Below are 20918 nucleotides of genomic sequence, written 5' to 3'. Positions count from 1 at the left end.
TAACTACCGTTTTGTTCTGCTCAAGTCATCTGAAAGCTGTTTCATGCAGAGTGATTCAAAATACATCTAAACCATGGCTTCTAGGAAAGCACTGGTTAAATAGAGAACATACTTGAACAAGATGCTGGTGACAGATGGGGTGGAGATTTGGCCGAGTGCTCAACTTATCCAGGTTGCTTTTGCATTTCTTAAACATTCCACCTTTCTCTGTGGACTATTCCAGCAGTTTTAGAATCTGTGGGGAAGTCATGGGAATACAGGAAGAATAAAATGGGAGCAGTGTGGGTTAGTGTCAATGATCAGCACAGATTTAGGAGGCCAAAAGTTGCTTTTTTTTTGCTGCTTTATAACTGCTAAACAATTTTGTATTCAGTCAACAGGGTGTGGAATTATTCAAATGGAGTATTATGAGCATATTACAAACACATTTATACTTGTATGGTGCCTTTCTTCCTCTTGGGTTATCCCAAATCACATTCCAATTGAACCCAAATCACCAAAATGAGCAATCGTGATGTATTTTATGCCATCCCATCTGTGAGGACAAAATGCATCCACAGTTGCCTGGCGGAAAAGAAGGATTCAAGCTTTTTAAAAAAAACACACGCTTGTGCATCCTGCCTAATTGCAAAACAAACACAGCTTTCCATTTATTTAGCACCTTTTTCGAGCTATGAGCATCCCAAAAGTGCTTCATTGAGTAAAATTGGTGCAGAGCTACACGGCGTTTAAAGGTGAATGTCCAAAAGTTCATTCTGAAGACCATTTTAAGAGGACCAGAGAGAGGAGGTGAATTTAGAGAAACAATGTTTAGTGCTTTGGCAGTTGAAGGCAAAGCAGCCCATGGTGAATCAATCCCACCCAATACAGGTGTCCCCCATTTTTCGAACGTTCGCTTTACGGCAGCTCGCTGTTACGAAAGGCCTACATTAGTACCTGTTTTCACTAACCAAAGAGGATTTTCGCTTTTTCGAAAAAGACACCTGCTTTATACGTGTGTTTACCCCAAGAAAGACTACAATGACTGTGAAACCTTGTGCAGGTAGTTGTTTGCGCATGCGTGTACGTGTGTACGTATGCATGCACGTGCCGATACACTCCAAATTGACTTTGGCTCACTGTCTTCCTGATTTTGATGTTTAACTACACCATACATACAATATTTCTACTTTATATAGGGTGTATATTTATCATATCGTTCCTGCTTTTACTATATGTTACTATTATTTTAGGTTCTATGTGTTATTTGGTATGATTTGGTAGGTCATTTTTTGGGTCTGGGAGCACTCAAAAATATTTCCCATATAAATTAATGGTAATTGCATCTTCGCTTTATGACACTTCGGTTTACAAATGGTTTCCTAGAAACGCTCTACCTTCAGATTGCAGGGGAAACCTGTAAGCACCAGTTTCTCACTGTGACTTCCACATAATGCATTGAGGTAGGTCTTTGGTGCAATCTGGAATATTAATGCTCCCTTAGTGTTGGTAGTAGCATCGGTTACCTTGGCGTGGCATTACCTGAAGCTTTTGAGGCTGAGTTGAAGGAATGAGGAGCCAGCTTGACATTCAATTTTTTATGGCGGAGTATTGAACAAAATTTAAGTACAGCTCTGCAAAAGACTGGATTGGAATTTAAAAGGAAAAGTGAAGAGTTCTAATAAAGTTCAAGGAAAAAGCTTTTGAGTTGTTAAATAATTCCAGGTTTTTATCCCCAATCAGCTAACCCAAACTGAGGAGATAAAACCTGCTGATTCACCCAGTGTATGTTTTGAACTGGCTAAGTTTAAGACCATACTTGTTTTAATTTGGTCTTTCTTTTATGGTGTTACAGAATGTACTTTTTTCTTTCAGACTTTGTACCAGTTGAGGTTCGGAAGCGTGGGAAAGATGTCGGATTCCCTGAATGAGCTACTGAATTTAGACTGCGTTTCTTTTAACAATTGTATGCCTGTGTGTTGCTGGGTTGGGGAACATTTGATTTACGTACAGAGATGGTTCTGATAAAGGCCATTGTTCTTCTGCTGTAGTCCGCAATTCCTGCCAGGCGCCACCGATGCAGAGAGCTGCTTTGATTGTCTCTGCTGTTGATAAATACTTTTTAAATCAATGTGTTCAGTGGCAGATTCTGTCTAGTGGCAAATTCATAATCTTGATACTTCAACATACAAATAAAATTTCTTCAATTTTCTAATTTTTTTGAAATATTATATTGGATGCTGGCTACCCCTGGAGATTAGGTATGATGTTAACTATCATCAGAGAATGAGGAATATTGGTGAAATTGCAAGAAGGGTAAAAGCAACTGGAGTATGGTTCACTTAAAGATTAATCTGACTTCTTGTCTCTGTACTTTGTTTTGTGATCTGAAAATTGCCTTGCATGACTTTTTTTAGTCCCCGTGGGAGAGCTTGGGAGAACAGATTGTATTTTTTATGCAGGAAATGAGATTGGAGGAGGTTGGCTGGGAGGCTGTGGTCTTGTAATGGACATTGATCACTATCCAGTGCCTGAGGTGGAGAAGTTGAGGAGGGGAAGAGGAGAGTTAGAGATGGATCATGTGAAGGTACGAGTAAGGAGGAGATCAAAAGCAGTCTTGGAGTTTTCCAGTTTATAAAGTGAGCAGGAAGCAGTACTCATACTGTCTTCAATGCACCAAGCAAAAGTGGGTTATTGTGTTGGATTCTGCTGTCTACACAATCTTGCTGTGTATTTAATATTTCAGTAATACTTGGAATAATATTGCAAATATATTGCTTGATTAAGCATTCTGTGATGTTTAATGCATTGTGAGTTACAGTATATGTAAAAGTACATAAGTGACATATGACATTTTGCCACCACATCATATTTAATGCACCTCACTTTAAGTAAAAACAATGTTGGACTTGCATTCTGGACCTCCTTGTTTTTCTTCCAATTAGATTGTATGATTTACAAAACATAACAGAGGCAATGAGCAAGATTTAAACAAACCTGAGCCTGCTACCTACTTTTTGAAGCACAGCGAGACGCAAGAGTTTACAGAAAAACACAGCAAGAAAAGGTCAAGTAAAAAAAACGCAACACGTACTTCTTCGTTAAAGGAGATGTTTGGGTTAAAAAACTGGAAAAAAGTCAAATTCACAGTTTCATACAGTGATTACCATGTGATGATAAATTTTTAAAAAAGCAGACGTGTTCAATTGTACAAGAGATAACTGGAACATGTATGCTGAGTGAATTGATCAGTATTTTAAAGCAAATGGAATAGCAAGTGAGAAGGAAGTACCAGTTTTGCTGAGTGCATTGGATGGAAAGGCATACAGTTTGTTTCAAAGATTGACTGCTCCAACTAAACCAACCAAAATGAGCTTTGCTGATATCATGAATGTAATTCGGGAACATTTAGAACTAAAACCTTTGTTGATTGCAGAACACTTTAGGTTTCATAAGCAGAATCAAATGGAAGGGGTGTCTACGTCAGTGTATGTGGGTGAATCGAAGATATTGTCTGAGCATTGTCAGCTCAGTGATGGGATTAATGATGTAGACTGTAGGTCTGACACGGTGGTCAGCAGCACAGGAGCGCCGCAGGGAACCGTACTCTCTCCGGTCCTGTTCACCCTGTACACATCAGACTTCCAATATAACTCGGAGTCCTGCCATGTGCAGAAGTTCGCTGATGACACGGCCATAGTGGGGTGTGTCAGGAATGGACAGGAGGAGGAGTATAGGAAACTGATACAGGACTTTGTGATATGGTGCAACTCAAACTACCTGCGTCTCAATATCACCAAGACCAAGGAGATGGTGGTGGACTTTAGGAGATCTAGGCCTCATATGGAGCCAGTGATCATTAATGGAGAATGTGTGGAGCAGGTTAAGACCTACAAATATCTGGGAGTACAGTTAGACGAGAAGCTAGACTGGACTGCCAACACAGATGCCTTGTGCAGGAAGGCACAGAGTCGACTGTACTTCCTTAGAAGGTTGGCGTCATTCAATGTCTGTAGTGAGATGCTGAAGATGTTCTATAGGTCAGTTGTGGAGAGAGCCCTCTTCTTTGTGGTGGCGTGTTGGGGAGGAAGCATTAAGAAGAGGGACGCCTCACGTCTTAATAAGCTGGTAAGGAAGGCGGGCTCTGTCGTGGGCAAAGTACTGGAGAGTTTAACATCGGTAGCTGAGCGAAGGGCGCTGAGTAGGCTACAGTCAATTATGGAAAACTCTGAACATCCTCTACATAGCACCATCCAGAGACAGAGAAGCAGTTTCAGCGACAGGTTACTATCGATGCAATGCTCCTCAGACAGGATGAAGAGGTCAATTCTCCCCAATGCCATTAGGCTTTACAATTCAACCGCCAGGACTTAAGAACTTTTTAAAAGCTATTATTAATGCTTTTTGAGATAGTGATTTAGATGCATATCACATTTTTTTACTGAGTTAAGTATTGTATGTAATTAGTTTTGCTACAACAAGTGTATGGGACATTGGAAAAAAAGTTGAATTTCCCCATGGGGATGAATAAAGTATCTATCTATCTATCTATCTATCTATCTGAGAGATCATTTAGTTTGTGGAATCTTACAAGAGAACATTAAAAAATGACCCTAACTGAAGCACAAATTACATTTAAAAGAGCAGTTGAAATATTTGTATCAATGGAAATAGCAGATAGAGATGGAATTGATTTGCAGCCAGGAATGAAAGTCGGTGTGAATAAAATTGCAACATCTAAATGGAGATGTATAGAGTGTTCTTTTGCCTTCATGGTGTAGTTTCTGCCAGGATACTGACTCACCAGCAGTTGGACCTTCCAGTTAACTAATTATGTAACTTCAAAAACCAGTTGGCTGTGCCAGTGATGATTTGATGTGTCATATTAAAGAGGGTGAATACTTACGCAATCAATTATTTTAGTTTTATATATGTAATTACTTTAGATCACTTGGTAAAGATCTATTCTAACTTTGACACCAAAGAGTCTTTTTCTGTTGATTAATGTCAAAAAAGCCAAATTAAATCCACTGCAATTCAATGTTGTAAAAGAATAAAACATTAAAACTTCCAAACGGAGTGAATACTTTTTATAGGCGCTGTATGTAATGTGTGTGTGTAAGTTGAGATGCATTCTATATTGAGTTGGAGTTTGGGAGGAGTGTTGTGTATTGAGTAATATTACAGTAATAATGTAAGTATTGTTTGATTAAGCCATCTCTGTTTGCATATTGCATTGTGACCTGTGTGTAGAAGTACATAAATGGCATACACCATTGTTCTGCCATGTCATATGTACGCAACTTGCTTGTAGTTAAAACCAAATATAGACTCTCATTCCAGACTTCCTTGTTTTTTTTTCCCAAATAGTTTTATGTTTTGGAGTTACAAAACATAACAGATCTTACTTATTCTGTTCCTTCCCAGAGCTATGATTGTGTTCCCTGGACATCTCTTTCCACCCGAGAAGCCTCTTTATTAAATAAATCATCCTCCCCTTCAGGCCACTCTTGATACATCGTGTCATTTTCTGGGCATATAGCTCTTGTTTGAAGTTAGTTTTAATTCTTTAAGGCATTGTTACTCAATCATCAAACACTCCTTTTCAAATGAATGCAAGCTCGCCCATTACCACGTGATATGCAGAGAATGTTTACCTCCTGCCACGGTGGTGGTGTTGCATTGCCGAACGCTGCAATATAAAAATCCTCATCCTCATCCCTGGCAGTCAGAGTCTGGCAACAGTGGGAGCACCATGAGAAGGAGCCTGTATCTACTTTGTCACTGGTGATCCCACAACGTGTAAAGTTGGATCAAGTCACAGCAGTGCAGGTAGGGCTTCCCTAGTGGAAGTAAAAGTTCTCATGCAGTATTCATTTAGTTGAGATGGCATTCTCATTTCAGATTTGGAGGTTTTTTGGTTTCAAATTCAGTCTTGAACCCTGGTTGTTACTCTAATGTTAAAGCTGACCAACATCAACATTGCTGAAAGGACTGCAAATCAGAATCTAAATCAAGGCTCTCTTCAATAATAGCACTTTCTTTCTCCTGAGGTCATTGTCTTCAAACACCAAGAACCTGAAGTATTGGTTTGCCCACTTAATAATGTGCAAACCTGCTGCATTATTTCCTTGAAGTGCAGAGATGCATGAACTGCACAAGTATTCTTTGTTGTTTCTACCTTTTTGTTTAGGGTGCAATGCAATTACACAGAATTATTGTTTGTTTCTGGCCAAAACTCTGGTCTTATAGCAGATATTAATTACTTTAGATCCTTTCATCAATCAGAAGGGTATTGGATTAGTACAATCCAGTTCCTTCAGACATTCATGCCTGCTTGATATGACTGGATTTTCCTGAAATGTCATTGTTGTACTCAATTCTAAATTTTTGGACCAAATAAGCTTTCTGCCTTGTGAAATAGTAATTTCGCATCTACCTCATCTTACTAATTACATCGTTTTGACAAAGGAGTCATTCATCATGAATTGATTGATCGATGACGTTAATGAAAGAGGATACTGTGCTCTTGAATTTGTTTCCAGATTTAATTTGAAGGTGTCAGAAACTAATGGGGATGGAAAATAAAAGCTTTGTTTACTCAGATATTCATTGCGTTTAAGTGCTCTTGTGCTCCATCAGGGCTGAGAATCTAATCATGTAAACACTGTGCCAGGAAGCAACTTACTTCATCAGGAACTCATAAAAGCGAGTTATGATCTTTCTCTGTCAGTAACATTTGGATGTTTGCATTTAATTTTCTTCAAGAAGAGTGATCCTTGGGAGTAATGATGGCAATTCCTTATTGGAACTCATCCCAAATAAACTGTGTTGCAAGACTTCATTATGGACACTCTGTGATATTTCTTTAGGAAATCTATGTTAATATTCTTTCTAAAATATGTAGTTTTGTTTGCTGTTTCATTTCAATTACACCAGAGAAACTCTTTTTATATATAAAGTTCAGTTTCCTGCTGGCAGAAAGCTACAATTGGTCACTAATGAAGGAGCTGATTAATAGTAGACACCTGATAATTAAATGGTGTCTCAAATCCATGGAAATGTTTTTCTTTGTATGGTTTAGGAAGCAATAAAGACGTTAATGCCCTGAAGAGCTCTGCTTAATTTCTACTGAATGCCTGTTTTTAATGGAGTGTCCCGATTAAAAGCTCTCCTGTGATGTTATTTATAGCTTACATGTTTAAATTTGCCCTGCGGCAAGTGCTGCGACTGTTTACCTGGTGCTGATGAAGTTACTTGGGATCTTTTTGTCAGGTCTGCCGAGCACAGTCTACAATGGCTTGCTTGCTGATACAGAATTGGAGATCATTGTCAGATGTCCTTTGCTAGGGGTTCGAATTTCATGCAATCACTGTGACTGGTATTTGAAATGGAATCCAGAGTGCGTGGAAAAAAAGCTGGACTGTGGTTCTGTCTGACTACATCCTATGCATGGGAGCTCAGGAATGTGAAATATAAATAGGTGATAACAAGGACCTTTCTTTTAATACTAAGATATAAAAACAAATGGAAGATTATCAAAATGCACATGTCGGAAATTCAAAATAGATCATAAGACCATAAGACATTTAGGCATTTTGGCCCATCAATAAAAAACAAGAAATGCTAGAAATGCTCAGCAGATCAGACAGCACCTTTGGAAAGATGAACAGAGTCAACGCAGGCCAGCCAGCATCTATAGGAAGAGGCACTGTCGATATTTTGGGCCGAGACCCTTTGTCAGGACTAACTGAAAGGAAAGATAGTTAGGGGTTTGAAAGTAGGAGGGGGAGGAGGAAATCCGAAATGATAGGAGAAGACAGGAGGGGATGGGGTGAAGCTAAGAGCTGGAAAGGTGATTGGTAAAAGGGATACAGAGCTGGAGAAGGGAAAGGATCCTGGGACGGGAGGCCTAGGGAGAAAGAAAGGGGAGGGGAGCACCAGAGGGAGATGGAGAACAGGCAGAGTGATGGGCAGAAAGAGAAAAGAAAGAGGGGGAAATAAATAAATCAGGGATGGGGTAAAAAGGGGAGGGGGGGCACTAACGAAAGTTAGAGGTCAATGTTCATGCCATCAGGTTGGAGGCTACCCAGCCAGTATATAAGGTGTTGTTCCTCCAACCTGAGTGTGGCTTCATCTTGACAGTAGAGGAGGCCATGGATAGACATATCAGAATGGGAATGGGACGTGGAATTAAAATGTGTGGCCACTGGGAGATCCTGCTTTCTCTGGCGAGCAGAGCAGAGTCAATGTTTCAGTTCTAAGAATCTTTGTCAGAGGTGAGAAAGGAGGGTGGGCGATTGATAAGATAACCAGGTGGGTAAGGTCAGTGAATGAATGGAAGCAGCTAGAGTGAGAACACTGACAAATAATGTCGGAACTGTAAAATGCAATGCAGGGCAAGTCCTCCATTCCCAAAGGGGGAAAACCTGGGAAGAGAAACAAACAATCTTATCCCACATCACAGATGAATGACTGCTAAAGACAAAGAAATCAGCCTCTTAGGTTGTAGAATTCCATATTGAGCACAGAATCCTGCAATGTGCCCAGAAGGAAGATGACAAGCTGATTTCCAGTCTTGTTTTGGGTCTCATGTAACAGTACAGGAGATCACATACCAACAGGTTAGAGTGTGAGTGGAGCAGAGAATTAAAGTGATGGGAAGTTTAGGATCACTTTGTAGAGTGAAGGCCTCTGCTCCACAAAGCAGTCACCTAATCTGCATTTGGTTTCCCCAGTGTAGAGGAGATCACATTTTGAACACTAATTACAGTACACTAGATTGGGAAAAAAAGTCACTGCTGAACATCTTGGCTTGAAACGCCAACTGTAGTCTTTTCCATAGATGCTGCCTGACCTGCTGAGTTTCTCCAGCATTTGTGTGTGTTGCTTGGATTTCCAGCATCTGCAGGTTTTCTCTTTTTGGAATTGAAGTTAAAAGAGCACTTTTATAAATAAACAATACTGTCTGTAAGAGATATGGTTTGCAAAATGGTGAACATGAGACATCGGCATATGCATCAGGCAATCGTAAAACATAGAACATAGAAAATCTACAGCACATTACAGGCCCTTCGGCCCACAATGTTGTGCCAATCATGTATCCTACTCTAGAAACTGCCTAGAATTTTCCTACCGCATAGCCCTCTATTTTTCTAAGCTCCACATACCTATCCAAGAGTCTCTAAAAGACCCTATTGTATCCGCCTCCACCACTATTGCTGGCAGTGCATTCCACTCACCCACCACTCTCTGTGTGGAAAAACTTACTTCTGATATCCTCCTTGTACCTACTTCTATGCACCTTAAAACGATGCCCCCTTGTGTTAGCTGTTTCAGCCCTGGCTATCCACACAATCGATGCCCTTCACCTTCTTAACAACACTGTCAACTTGCGCTGATCCTCCACACTGCCAAGTGTCTTACCATTAATGCTATTTTCTGTCTTCAAATTTGACCTACCAAAATGATCTGGGTTGAACTCCATCTGCCACTTCTCAGCCCATTTCTGCATCCTGTCGGTACTGCTGTCAACCTTGATAACCTTCCAGACTATCTACAACACCCCCAACCTTTGTGTCATCAGCAAACTTACTAACCTACCCTTCTACTTCTTCATCCAAGTCATTTATTAAAAAACACAAAGAGGCGGGGTCCCAAAACAGATCCCTGAGGAACACCACTGGTCACCGACCTCCGTACAGAATACAAACCATCTACAGCCACCTTTGTCCTTATGTGGACAAGCCAATTCTGGATCCACAAAGCAAGGTCTCCTTGGATCCCATGCTTCAGTAATTTCTGAATAAGCCTTACATGGGGAACCTTACCAAATGCCTTACTGAAATCCATATACACTACATCCACTGCTCTACCTTCATCAATGTGTTAGGTTACATCCTCAAATAATTCAATTTTGGCTCGTAAGGCACGAACTGCCCTTGACAAAGCTGTGCTGACTATCCCTAATCAGATTATGTCTCTCCAAATGCTCATAAATCCTGCCTCTCAGGATCTTCAGCAACTTGCCCACCACTGAAGTCAGACTCACTGGTCTATAATTTCCTGTGTTATCTCTACTCCCTTTCTTAAACAAGGGAACAACATTTGCAAACTTCTAACCCTCTGGTACTTCTCCCGTCCCTATTGATGATGCAAAGATCATCACGGAGGCTCAGCAATCTCCTCCCTCGCTTCACACAGCAGCCTGGGTTATATATCATCTGGTCCCGGTGACTTATCTAATTTAATACCTTTCAATAGCTCTAGTGCATGCTCTTACTTGATGTCTCTACTCAAACGTCTCAGTCCACTGTAAGCAATTCCCACAATTCCCAACGTCCTTTTCCCTGGTGAATACTGAAGCAAAGTATTCATTAAGTACCTCCGCAACCTTCTCAGACTCCATGCACATGTTTCCCCTATTGCACCTGATTGGTCCTGTTCTCACACAGCTCATCCTCTTGCTCTTCATATACTTCAAGTCAAGTCAAGTCAACTTTTATTGTCATTTGGACCGTAACTGCTGGTACAGTGCATAGTCAAAATGAGACAACGTTTTTCAGGACCATGGTGTTACATGACACAGTACAAAACACTAGACTGAACTACGTAATAAAAAAAACAACACAGAGAAAGCTACTCTAGACTACAGACCTACACTGGACTACATAAAGTGCACAAAAACAGTGCAGGCATTACAATAAATAATAAACAGGACAATAGGGCAAGGTGTCAGTCCAGGCTTCGGGTATTGAGGAGTCTGATAGTTTGGGGGAAGAAACTGTTACATAGTCTGGTCGTGAGAGCCCGAATGCTTCGGTGCCTTTTCTCAGACAGCAGGAGGGAGAAGAGTTTGTATGAGGGGTGCATTTGGGTCCTTCATAATGCTGTTTCCTTTGCGGATGCAGTGTGTAGTGTAAATGTCCGTGATAGCAGGAAGAGAGATCCCAATGTTCTCAGCTGACCTCACTATCCGCTGCAGGGTCTTGCGATCTGAGATGGTGCAATTTCCAAACCAGGCAGTGATGCAGCTGCTCAGGATGCTCTCAATACAACCTGTAGAATGTGATGAGGATGGGGGGTGGGAGATGGACTTTCCTCAGCCTTCGCAAAAAGTAGAGACGCTGCTGGGCTTTCTTTGCTATGGAGCTGGTGTTGAGGGACCAGGTGAGATTCTCCACCAGCTGAACACCAAGAAATTTGGTGCTCTTTACGATCTCTACCGAGGAGCCGTCGATGTTCAGCGGGGAGTGGTCGCTCCGTGACCTCCTGAAGTCAACAACCATCACTTTTGTTCACATTAAGAGACAGGTTGTTGGCTCTGCACCAGTCCGTTAGCCGCTGCACCTCCTGTCTGTAAGCTGACTCATCGTTCTTGCTGATGAGACCCACCACGGTCGTGTCATCGGTGAACTTGATGATATGGTTTGAGCTGTGTGTTGCAGCACAGTCATGAGTCAGCAGAGTGAACAGCAGTGGACTGAGCATTACTTGCAGAAGGTCTTGGGGTTTTCCTTAATCCTGCTCACCAAGGCCTTCTCATGGCCCCTTCTGGCTCTCCTAATTTCATTCTTAAGCTCCTTCCTGGTATCCTTGTAATTTTCTAGAGCTCTAACAGTGTCTAGTACCGTTAAGACAATCGGGTTGTGTTAATTGGCCTGCATCAATCCTGGGTTTGAGTGATGGGTTTAAGTAATTTGCACCTTTGTAAACAAGTTCAAGGAAGCTTGTGGACCAGACTGATACCATCACTTAAACCTCTCGATAGTTGGTCATGTGGCTGTCTGCCATCAAATGTTCTGAGAATATCTGTAAATTACTTTCTCCCAGCAAAGGCGTTTGAATCTTCAGAGTTGTCTAATCAATTGCGATGTCCTTCCACTGTAAAGATGTACCTCAAAGGAGCCATTTGTCAACCCAAAGTATTGAAGTAAACATGGTTTCTGTAACTAATTAAAATTGAATTGAATCACCTACTGTTAGCTTTGATCTTGAAGATATAAAAAATGTGATGTACTTTTGAGTTTGAGGGACTGTATCGAGCATTTCCAAGAAAATGTCTGTTTGTCATGATGAATGAAGACTATGATATCTACAATTTCTGCAGTTTCTCCAGGGACTTAGTCACAGTCACAATAGGGTCCTTAGAAGGAAAGAGGTGAAAGGGCAAGTGTTGGTACACCTGCAGTTGTCAGGGAAAGTACTAAAAGAACTAGGGGAGAATGCTGACAAGAGAAGAGTGGACCAGGAAGTCATGAAGGGGAAGGTCACTGCGAAATGCTGAAAGGGAAGGAAGAGAAGGATATTCAGTGGTGGTTCTCTTTGAAGGTGGCAGAAACTGCTGAGGATGATCTGTTGAATGTGGAGAGTGAAAACTGAGAAAAGGAGAACTCTACCCTTTTTCTGTTTCGAAGGAGATTGGGGTGAGAGCAAGACATAGGAATTGGTATGATGCAGTCAAAGTTGTTGTTAACAATTGTAGAGCTGAAGCCACAGTTTAAGAACCGTTTTATTGGGGACAAATGTTTGTTGCGTATTTGGGGGAAAATGGAACACATTTGTGGTAGACTTCAGATCTTGACAGCATTTGCTCAGTACGTAAAACCTTGAGTTTTCCTGGTATGAGCCCTGAAATGTTCTTGATTGTGAACACTACACTTTTAAAAAGGTTTTGAACATTCTCTCTAAGAGTTACTCTTGAACACAGTTGCTGCAAGATGAGAGGTACATGTGAGGGAGATCCCAACAAGGGGGCCTAGGAATTGTAAGGCATTATCATTAATGGTAGGCTGAGGATAAACCCCATATTGGGTTTAGAGCAATAGACTGGGGAATGAAGAAGGTAAAGTTGAACAAAACTAGAGGAAATTATGCTTACTATGTCCTGGGTCAAAGATCCAACAGGGACCAGTGATAACAAAGGAGAAAGGTGAATTGAACCCAGGGGAGACCTGACTATGTGTAGCTGCATTTGACCAATGCATGTCTCAGTTTTGTTTTAAAGTCTTTGCATCTAGAACAAGTAAAGCATGTTTGGAAAAGATACCCACCTTGAATTCATTGCTTTTTTTTTTAAGTTGTGTGTGTCTGAGCCAAAATATTGTTGTTTTAATTGAGTATTTAAGTTAAAGGTAAGACTGAGGAGGTTAGCTAGAAAAGATGGCTCCAATGTAATTGGAAGTTAGAGGCAACAGGAGCAGAAGGGAAGATTTTGCTGCAGTGAGGTGGTAAAGATAGTGGGAGTGGAATTGCACAGTTCTGGCATTGGGTAGGATATCAGTTTTGTAGCTTTGGGAAGGATCAGAATGCTTCTGTTTAATCAAGGAACTGGAAAATATGAAGATTAAGTTTTATACATTCAAAATACACCATCTGTTGGTGCCGTTTGTGTTTCGTAGCCAGCCTTGCTGCCACCAAACCATCTTCAATTTTGACCTTTGACTCACTACAAGACTCTCCACCATTTAACTTCACTAATTAGTTTTGAAGAATTCACCTCTTAGCACTTGATGCCATAATTACATTACTAATGTACAGCTTTACAGTTAGGATAAAATTTTAGTAAATTGGCAGCTGCATTATTTTGATGATGGAGAGAATTCAATTACTGTAATGGCTCTGAAGCATTTTGAAATACACTGACGATGTGAAATCCTGCTCCCATTTCAGTTTGTCTTCCTGAAGAGTGAAGAAAATCTCATGTCATTCACACAACAGTAATGAGCCAGCTCTGTCCTGTTTGGATGGCAAAAGTAAGACTTTTAAAAAATTTGATGATGAAAAGAGAGCTTAAAACAAAAAAAAAACGCCATTTGGAATTTCTCTAGTGCCCACGTAGATGATCGAATTCTTGCTGAGGGAATTGCAAACAGGAAATTTCCTAATATTCAATGCAGAATGATTTGCAATTTATCAACACACCAGGTGAAGTTAACAAGCCAGGCAAACATGAGTAAGCGTGAGAGAATTTCTTTTTTTGCTTCTTGATTGGGCGTTTGCATCTCCTGTATATCGGCTTGGAGACTGAGTAGGTTTAGGCTAGTCTTCCACTTCACCACTTACCTCTGTGATGACCTCATCGACAGTCCTGGGCTGAATTAACAGAAGTTTTCCACAGCAGTTAGTTTGCTGGTCACAGTGAAAGGTGGGCAGGCAAACCCAACTGTTTTCTGAGCCAGGGCAGTGACTGACTATTTACTCAGTTTATGACATTGAAGGGGCAAATGTCTGAGGATAGGTTGAGGTATTTTTTATCAAGTATACAAGTTTATGATCATAGATTGTGGGAAATATTAGTCTCAATAGACTGAATTCCCATGAATATGTGGCTAACACAAACCACTGTTTTATCTAACATCTATATAAATCTATCTTTAAACTGGATAGATTTTTAGGTATTCAGTGGTGCTGAGAGAAAAGATCTTATTCAATGGTTTGGCAAGCAGGAGGGACCAAATGAATGAATTGTGCTTTTTAAGTTCTGAAATAGGTTCTAGTTGGAGTGTCCATATCTATCTGGTCTTTATGGTAGGGCATGCTCTACAGCTTGGACTTACTAGCCGCAAGGTCTACTCTTTGACATTTGATACTGTGGCAGCTTTGATTTTTTTTTACCAAAGGGAAATGCATGCTTGATATGGTCTTGCTGCAACAGTGCTTCCCTGCACTATGGATTTTCAGCGGCCTCCGTGGATGCAACCTGGAGCACTGAAGCTGAATGCTTATTTTTAAATCCTTGTTGCTGATTATCCTGCGGGAAAATATTAAACCATTCCTTTTCAGAGTTCCAATATTTTTGGAAATAAGGCCATTTCTCCCTCTCTCTATTTTTTTTCTAGTCTTTGATAATCTGATGAATTTAGGCACGATTACTGCATCCCACTGAAGAACTACGGTGCTACCAGACTCCGAGCATCACCTTTTCTTGGGCCAACAAGCTCTTTAGTGTTCTCAGTAGATTTGAATTCAAGAGGTTCCTTATCAAGTGTCTGTGGAGAATGCATCTATTAAGCACTGAAGCCCAGACCAGAACAAGGTTGTCTGGGGCAGTATTCCCTATTTAAAAGGCTGCAAGAAATAATACATTCTTCATGAAGAATTTTTATTTTCTATGTTTTAATGCTTCAATGCAAAGAAATGCAAACACCATTAGGAAAAATGCTTTAAAAAAATTCCTGTGGATTGATGCTTTATCCAACCACAACGACTGCAGATGTACATTTGGGAGGAGTTCCGTTTGCAGCATTACAATCCTTTCCTGGATGAGCAGAATTCTGTGTCTGAACAGATTCGAACTCAATGTCAATGTATTGTCAAGCTCTAGTTTATATCTGTGTACTTGCTGCGTAGCTGTTGAGTTTTGAGATATTTTAAGTCATAGTCTTTTTTGATTGAGAAGAATTTGTTGCATGGACTTTTTCTGATCTATGCAAAAGGAATATAATCAGCAGTTACTAAACGAAAATATTGTAAGGGATGAGGTAACAAAATTGTAAGATAACTTGAACGTTCAGTTGAATATGTGTATGTTAAACAACTGCGAGATTAACCTTAAAGATGGGGAGGTTAAGTGATATCTTTTACCAAATTTTCCCTTTCAGTTGAACATTGACAACTACAGAAAATTTATGTTTACCTGATGCTCCATAATAAATTAGTGTAAGTGAGGGTCAGTTTAGACAAACCCACAGTATCAAGATAGTGTCAAATAGTGCACTTAGCCACATCCTGGCCCAGAATTGGTCCTCACCCTCACCAATTTCTCCTTCAGGTCCTTCCACTTATTACAAACCTAAGCGGTAGCCATAGGCTCCCACATGGGTCCCAGCTATGCCTGCCTCTCTGACTGTGTAGAACGCTGTACGTTTGAAGCCTTCCCCGGTTGTACTCCGCAACACTTCCACCAATACATTGACCACCGCATTGCCGCTGCTCCGTGTACCCATGCTGAGCTCATCAATTTTATCAACTTTTCCTCTAACTTTCACCCTGCCCTGAAATTCACTTGGTCCACCTCTGACACCCGCTCCCCTTTCTTGATCTCTCTGTCTCTACCTCTGGAGACAAAATATCTAAAGATATTTGCTCTGTTGGTAAAAAATGAAATCAAATCATTAGAAAGAGGCAACATAGGGTCAGATGGTGTTGAATCATTGTGGATAGAGCTAAGAAACTGCAAGGGAAAAAGAACCCTCATGGGAGTTGTATAAAGCCCCTCCAAACTGTAGTAAGGATGTGGTCTACAAACCCCAATGGGAGAGAGAAATTGCATGCCTATCTCATGGGAGATTTCAATATGCAGGTAGATTGGGAAAATCAGGTTGGTGCTGGGTCCCAAGAGGGGTTATTTCTAAAATGCCTATGATATGGCTTTTTAGAGCAGCTCATAATTGAGCCCACTAGGGGATCAACTGTTCTGGATTGGTTGTTGTGCAGTGAACCTGAATTGATTAGAGAGCTTAAGGTAAGAGAACCCTTAGGGGTAAGTGATCATAAGATGATCAAATTCACTCTGAAATTTGAGAGGCTAATGTCAGATGTAGCAATGGCTGGAATTTCTGGAAACAATTCAGAAGGCACAGGATATACACATCCCAAAGAAGTATTTTAAAGGCAAGATGACACAACTGTGGCTAACAAAAGGAGTCAAAGCCAACATAAAAGCCAAAGAGAGAGCATACAACAGAGTAAACATTAGTGGGAAGTTAGAGGATTTGGAAGCCTTTAGAAAGCAACAGAAGGCAACTAAAAAGTCATTAAGAAGTTAGAGATGGAATACGAAAGTAAGCTAGCCGTAACGTTAAAGAGGATTCCAAAAGTTTCTTCGGATACATATAGTATTCTGATTAAGATTTTACTGCTATGCTGTGGGGTAATTTTATTTCAACAATTTTCTGCAAAAGCAATATGTTCTGCTAGTAAGAGTGTTTTGGCTTCGGCTAAAGATAAGATAAAGAGCCATGTTGTCCAATTTAGGAATGTGTGCCAGCCAATCAGGATTGTCTGGGTATGTGTTGTAACTTTCTGCCCAGTGGGATGCAAGAGAAGATTCCAGAGAGGGATGAGATTGCTGAAGGACAGTAACCTGGTTTGGGGTCTTTTGGTGGGAGCTTTAGAGTGGGACACAAAGGAAGAAGCCTGCCAAATGCCAGTCGATGGAGAGACCCATCGTATAAAGTACTTTTTGCAGATAAATGGTTCAAAGGAGGAATTGTCAGTATTCCTGAGTTATCCAGTTTGTCTGAGATGGTCTTCGAGAGAGGTTCAAACTGAGGCTGGTGCCTTTCACACAAAACATGGGTTCAGCACGTGAGTGAGTAAGGCTCCCGACTACTCCGTAAATGAGCTCCAATGTTTATGGGCACGTTGGACTGGCTTAACTGTAATAGGTCCTTTTCTTTTCCTGTTAGCTCTTTTGGTAACAGTGAAAAATTGGTGAATATGCTCGCTTTATAATTTTATATAACTATACGACCTGTTATTTCTTGGTGACCAATAATTGTGCATGGGACAGTATTTACACAGCGTTTGCTACAATCAATGTTCCTTAACATATGATTGAACCCCAAATCAAACCGACCCTGGACGTATATTGCTTATGAAAGGTGATTCACATGGCTGTTAGCAGAGTTAGCGAATGAGCCAAGTTTCTATATGAGCTCTGTGAGATGGTTATATACATAAAGTGTAAAAGAGAGGCGAGAATGTATATCAAACCACTGGTAAACGGTGCTGGAAAGGTAGCAATGGGGGACAAAGAAAAGGAGGATGAACTGAGTAAGTATTTTGCATCAGTCTTCACTGTGGAAGACACTAGCAGTATGGTGGAATTTTCAGGTGTCAGGGGTCATGAAGTGTGTGAAGTTACCATAACTAGAGCGAAGGATCTTGGGAAACTGGATGGTTTGAAAGTAGATAAGTCACCTGGACCAGATGGTGTACACTCCAGAGTTCTGAAAGAGGTGACTGAAGAGATTGTGGAAGCTTTCGTAATGACCTTTCAAGAATCACTAGATTCCAAATGTCACTCCACTCTTCAAGAAGGGAGAGAGGCAGAAGAAAGGAAACTATAGGCCAGTTAGTCTGACCTCAGTGGTTGGGAAGATATTGGAGTTGATTATTAAGGATGAGGTCTCAGGTTACTTGGAAGCACATGATAAAATAGGCTGCAGTCAGCATAGTTTCCTCAAGGGAAAATCTTGCCTGATAAACTTGTTGGAATTCTTTGACGAAATAGCAAGCAGGATAGACAAAGGAGAATTGGTTGATGTTGTATACTTGAAGTTTCAGAAGGCTTTTGACAAGGTACCGCACATGAGGCTGCTTAACAAGCTATAAGCCCATGGTATTACAGGAAAGACTCTAGCAGTGGCTGATAGGCAGGAGGCAAAGAGAGGAAATGAAGGGAGCCTTTCCTGGTTGTCTGCCAGTGATCAGTGGTGTTCTGCAGGGGGCTGCGTTGGGACTGACAGTTTTTTACATCATACATCAATGATTTGGATGATGGAATTGTTAGCTTTGTTGCAAAGTTTGCAGACAATATGAAGATAGATGGAGGGGCAGACAGTTTTTAAGAAGTGGAGAGGCTACCAAAGGACTTAGACAGATTAGGAGAATGGGCAAAGAAGTGGCAGATGGAATATAATGCCAGGAAGTGTATGGTCATGCACTTTGGCAGAAGAAATGAAAGGATTGACTATTTTCTAAATGGAGAGAAATTACAAAAATCTGAAGCACAAAGGGACTTGAGAGTCCTTGTGTAGGATTCCCTGAAGGTTAGTTTGCAGGTTGAGTCTGTGGCGAGGAAGGCAAATGTGTTGTTTGCATTCATTTTAAGAGGACTAGAATATAAAAGCAAGGATGTAATACTGGCACTTTATAAAACACTGATCAGGCCTCACTTGGAGTATTGTGAGCAGTTGATGGCTCTGGGCCTGTGTTCACTAGAATTCAGAAGGATTACTGAATGAGGAGGAAGTTTTTTAGCCAGAGTGTGGGCGAATCTGTGGAATTCTTTGCCATGGGCAGCTGTGGAGGCCAAGTCTTTATGTATATTTAAGGCAGAGCTTGATAGATTCTTGATTGGTCAGGGCATGAAGGGATATAGAGAGAAGGCAGGAGATTGGGGCAGAAGGGAAGATTGGATCAGCCACGAAGAAATGGCAGAGCAGACTCGATAGGCCAAACGACTTTTTGTGCTCCAATATATTTTGGTCTATATCTATATCTACTAATTCCCACAGTTATCTTGACTATATCTCTTCACACCCTACTCATGTAAAAATGCTACTTCCATTTCTCAGTTCCTTCGCCTACCCCACAACTGTTCCCAGGATGTGGCCTCCCATTGTAGGCCATGAGATGTCCTCCTTCAAAGAACAGGTTTTCCCTTATTCCCTATTGACGCTGCCCTCACCCACATCTCCTCCATTTCCCCTACATCCACAGTCACCCATCTTCCCACTACCTTAACAGTGAAAGTGTTCCTCATGTCCTTACCTACAGCGCCATCAACCTCCGCGTCCATCCAACGTATTATCCCCCACAACTTTTGCCATCTCCAAATGGTTCTTCCACTAAACATTTCTTTACATCCTTCCCCTCCCCCCCCCCCCCCCCGGCTTTTGCAGGGATCATTCCCTCTGCAATTCACCTGTCCGTTTGTCCCTCCCCACTCATCTCCTTCCCAGCACTTAACCCCACACATGGCCAAAGTGCTACACCAGCACATGTGTCACCCCTCTCACCTCCCTTCAGGGGCCCAAACAGTCCGTCCATCCAGGTGACACAACACTTCAGCTGCAGATCTGCTGGGGTCATCTATAGTGACCGATGCTCCCGATGCAGCCTCCTTTACAGAGGTGAAAACCGTCGCAAGTTGTGGGACCACTTCGTCGAGCACTGCTGCTCTATCCAGGACTTCCCGTTGGCTAAACACTTTAACTCCGATTCCCATTCCCATTCTGAGCTGTGGTCTATGGCCTCCTCTTGTGCCAGAATGAGGGCACCCTCAGGGTGGAGGAGCTCCACCTTATATTCCAGCTGGGTGGCCTCCAACCTGATGAGATGAATATAGATTTATGCTACTGGTAAACAAATTCGCCCTCATCGACCTCCTCTATTCCTCACTCTGATCTTTTACCTCTTCTCACCTGCCTTTTACTTCCCCCGGGTCCCCTCCTTTTTCCCTTTCTTTTTCCCTTTCTCTTATGGACCACTCTCCTCTCCTATCAGTTTCCTTCTTCTTCAGCCACTCACCCGGCTTCACCTATTACCTTCCAGCTAGCGTCTTTCCCCTCCCCCACTTTTTATTTTGGCGTCTTCCCCCTTCCATCTCAGTCCTGAAGAAGGGTCTCAGCCCAAAACGCTGACTATCTTTTCATTCCCATAGATGCTGCCTGGCCTGCTGAGTTCCTCCAGCATTTTGTGTGTGTTGCTTGAAGTTATCCTCCCTGGTTCAAGAGCCTGATGGTTGAGTGTTACTAACTATGCCTGAACCTGGTGGTGAGTCCTGAGGCTCCTGTAGGCAGCAGTGAGATGAGGGCATGATCTGGGTGACGAAGGACGCTGTTCTCCTGTGACGATGCTCCTTGCAGATGGGGAGGGCTTTGCTCGTGATGCACTGGGCCATATCCACTGATTTTTGTAGGATTTTCAAGGGCATTAATGTTTCCATACATTGTAATGATTGTGATGTAGCCTGTCAATGTACTCTCCACCACACATCTGTGAAAGTGCGTCAAGTTTAGGATGTCATGAAGATCTTCGCAAGGTCCTCAGGGAGTGGAAAGCTGCCGTGCTTTCTTCGTAATTGCACTTAACGTGCTGGGCTCAGGAACGCTTCTCTGGAATGAAAACATAGAGGAATTCAAAGTTGCTGACCCCCTCCAATTCCAACCCCCCAGTGAGGACTGATGGACTTCTGGTTCCCTCCTCCT

The 20918-nt window shown here is 41.6% G+C and overlaps 1 protein-coding gene across 8 annotated transcripts in view; it reads left to right on the top strand.

Moving 5' to 3' along the window:
• Positions 1–20918, top strand: part of n4bp3 (NEDD4 binding protein 3) — a 193050-nt gene that overhangs the window by 56391 nt on the left and 115741 nt on the right. The window contains exon 2 of one of the 8 annotated variants that reach the window (XM_073067776.1): positions 1855–2566. The exons of the other annotated variants lie outside the window; for them this stretch is intronic. The gene's annotated coding sequence lies outside the window, so the exon portion shown is untranslated. The remainder of the gene's footprint in view (positions 1–1854; positions 2567–20918) is intronic. 8 annotated transcript variants of the gene reach the window in all.

Source organism: Hemitrygon akajei, chromosome 15, assembly GCF_048418815.1.
Source record: "Hemitrygon akajei chromosome 15, sHemAka1.3, whole genome shotgun sequence".
Lineage (NCBI taxonomy): Eukaryota > Metazoa > Chordata > Chondrichthyes > Myliobatiformes > Dasyatidae > Hemitrygon > Hemitrygon akajei.
This window is presented reverse-complemented; position numbering and strand designations above follow the sequence as displayed.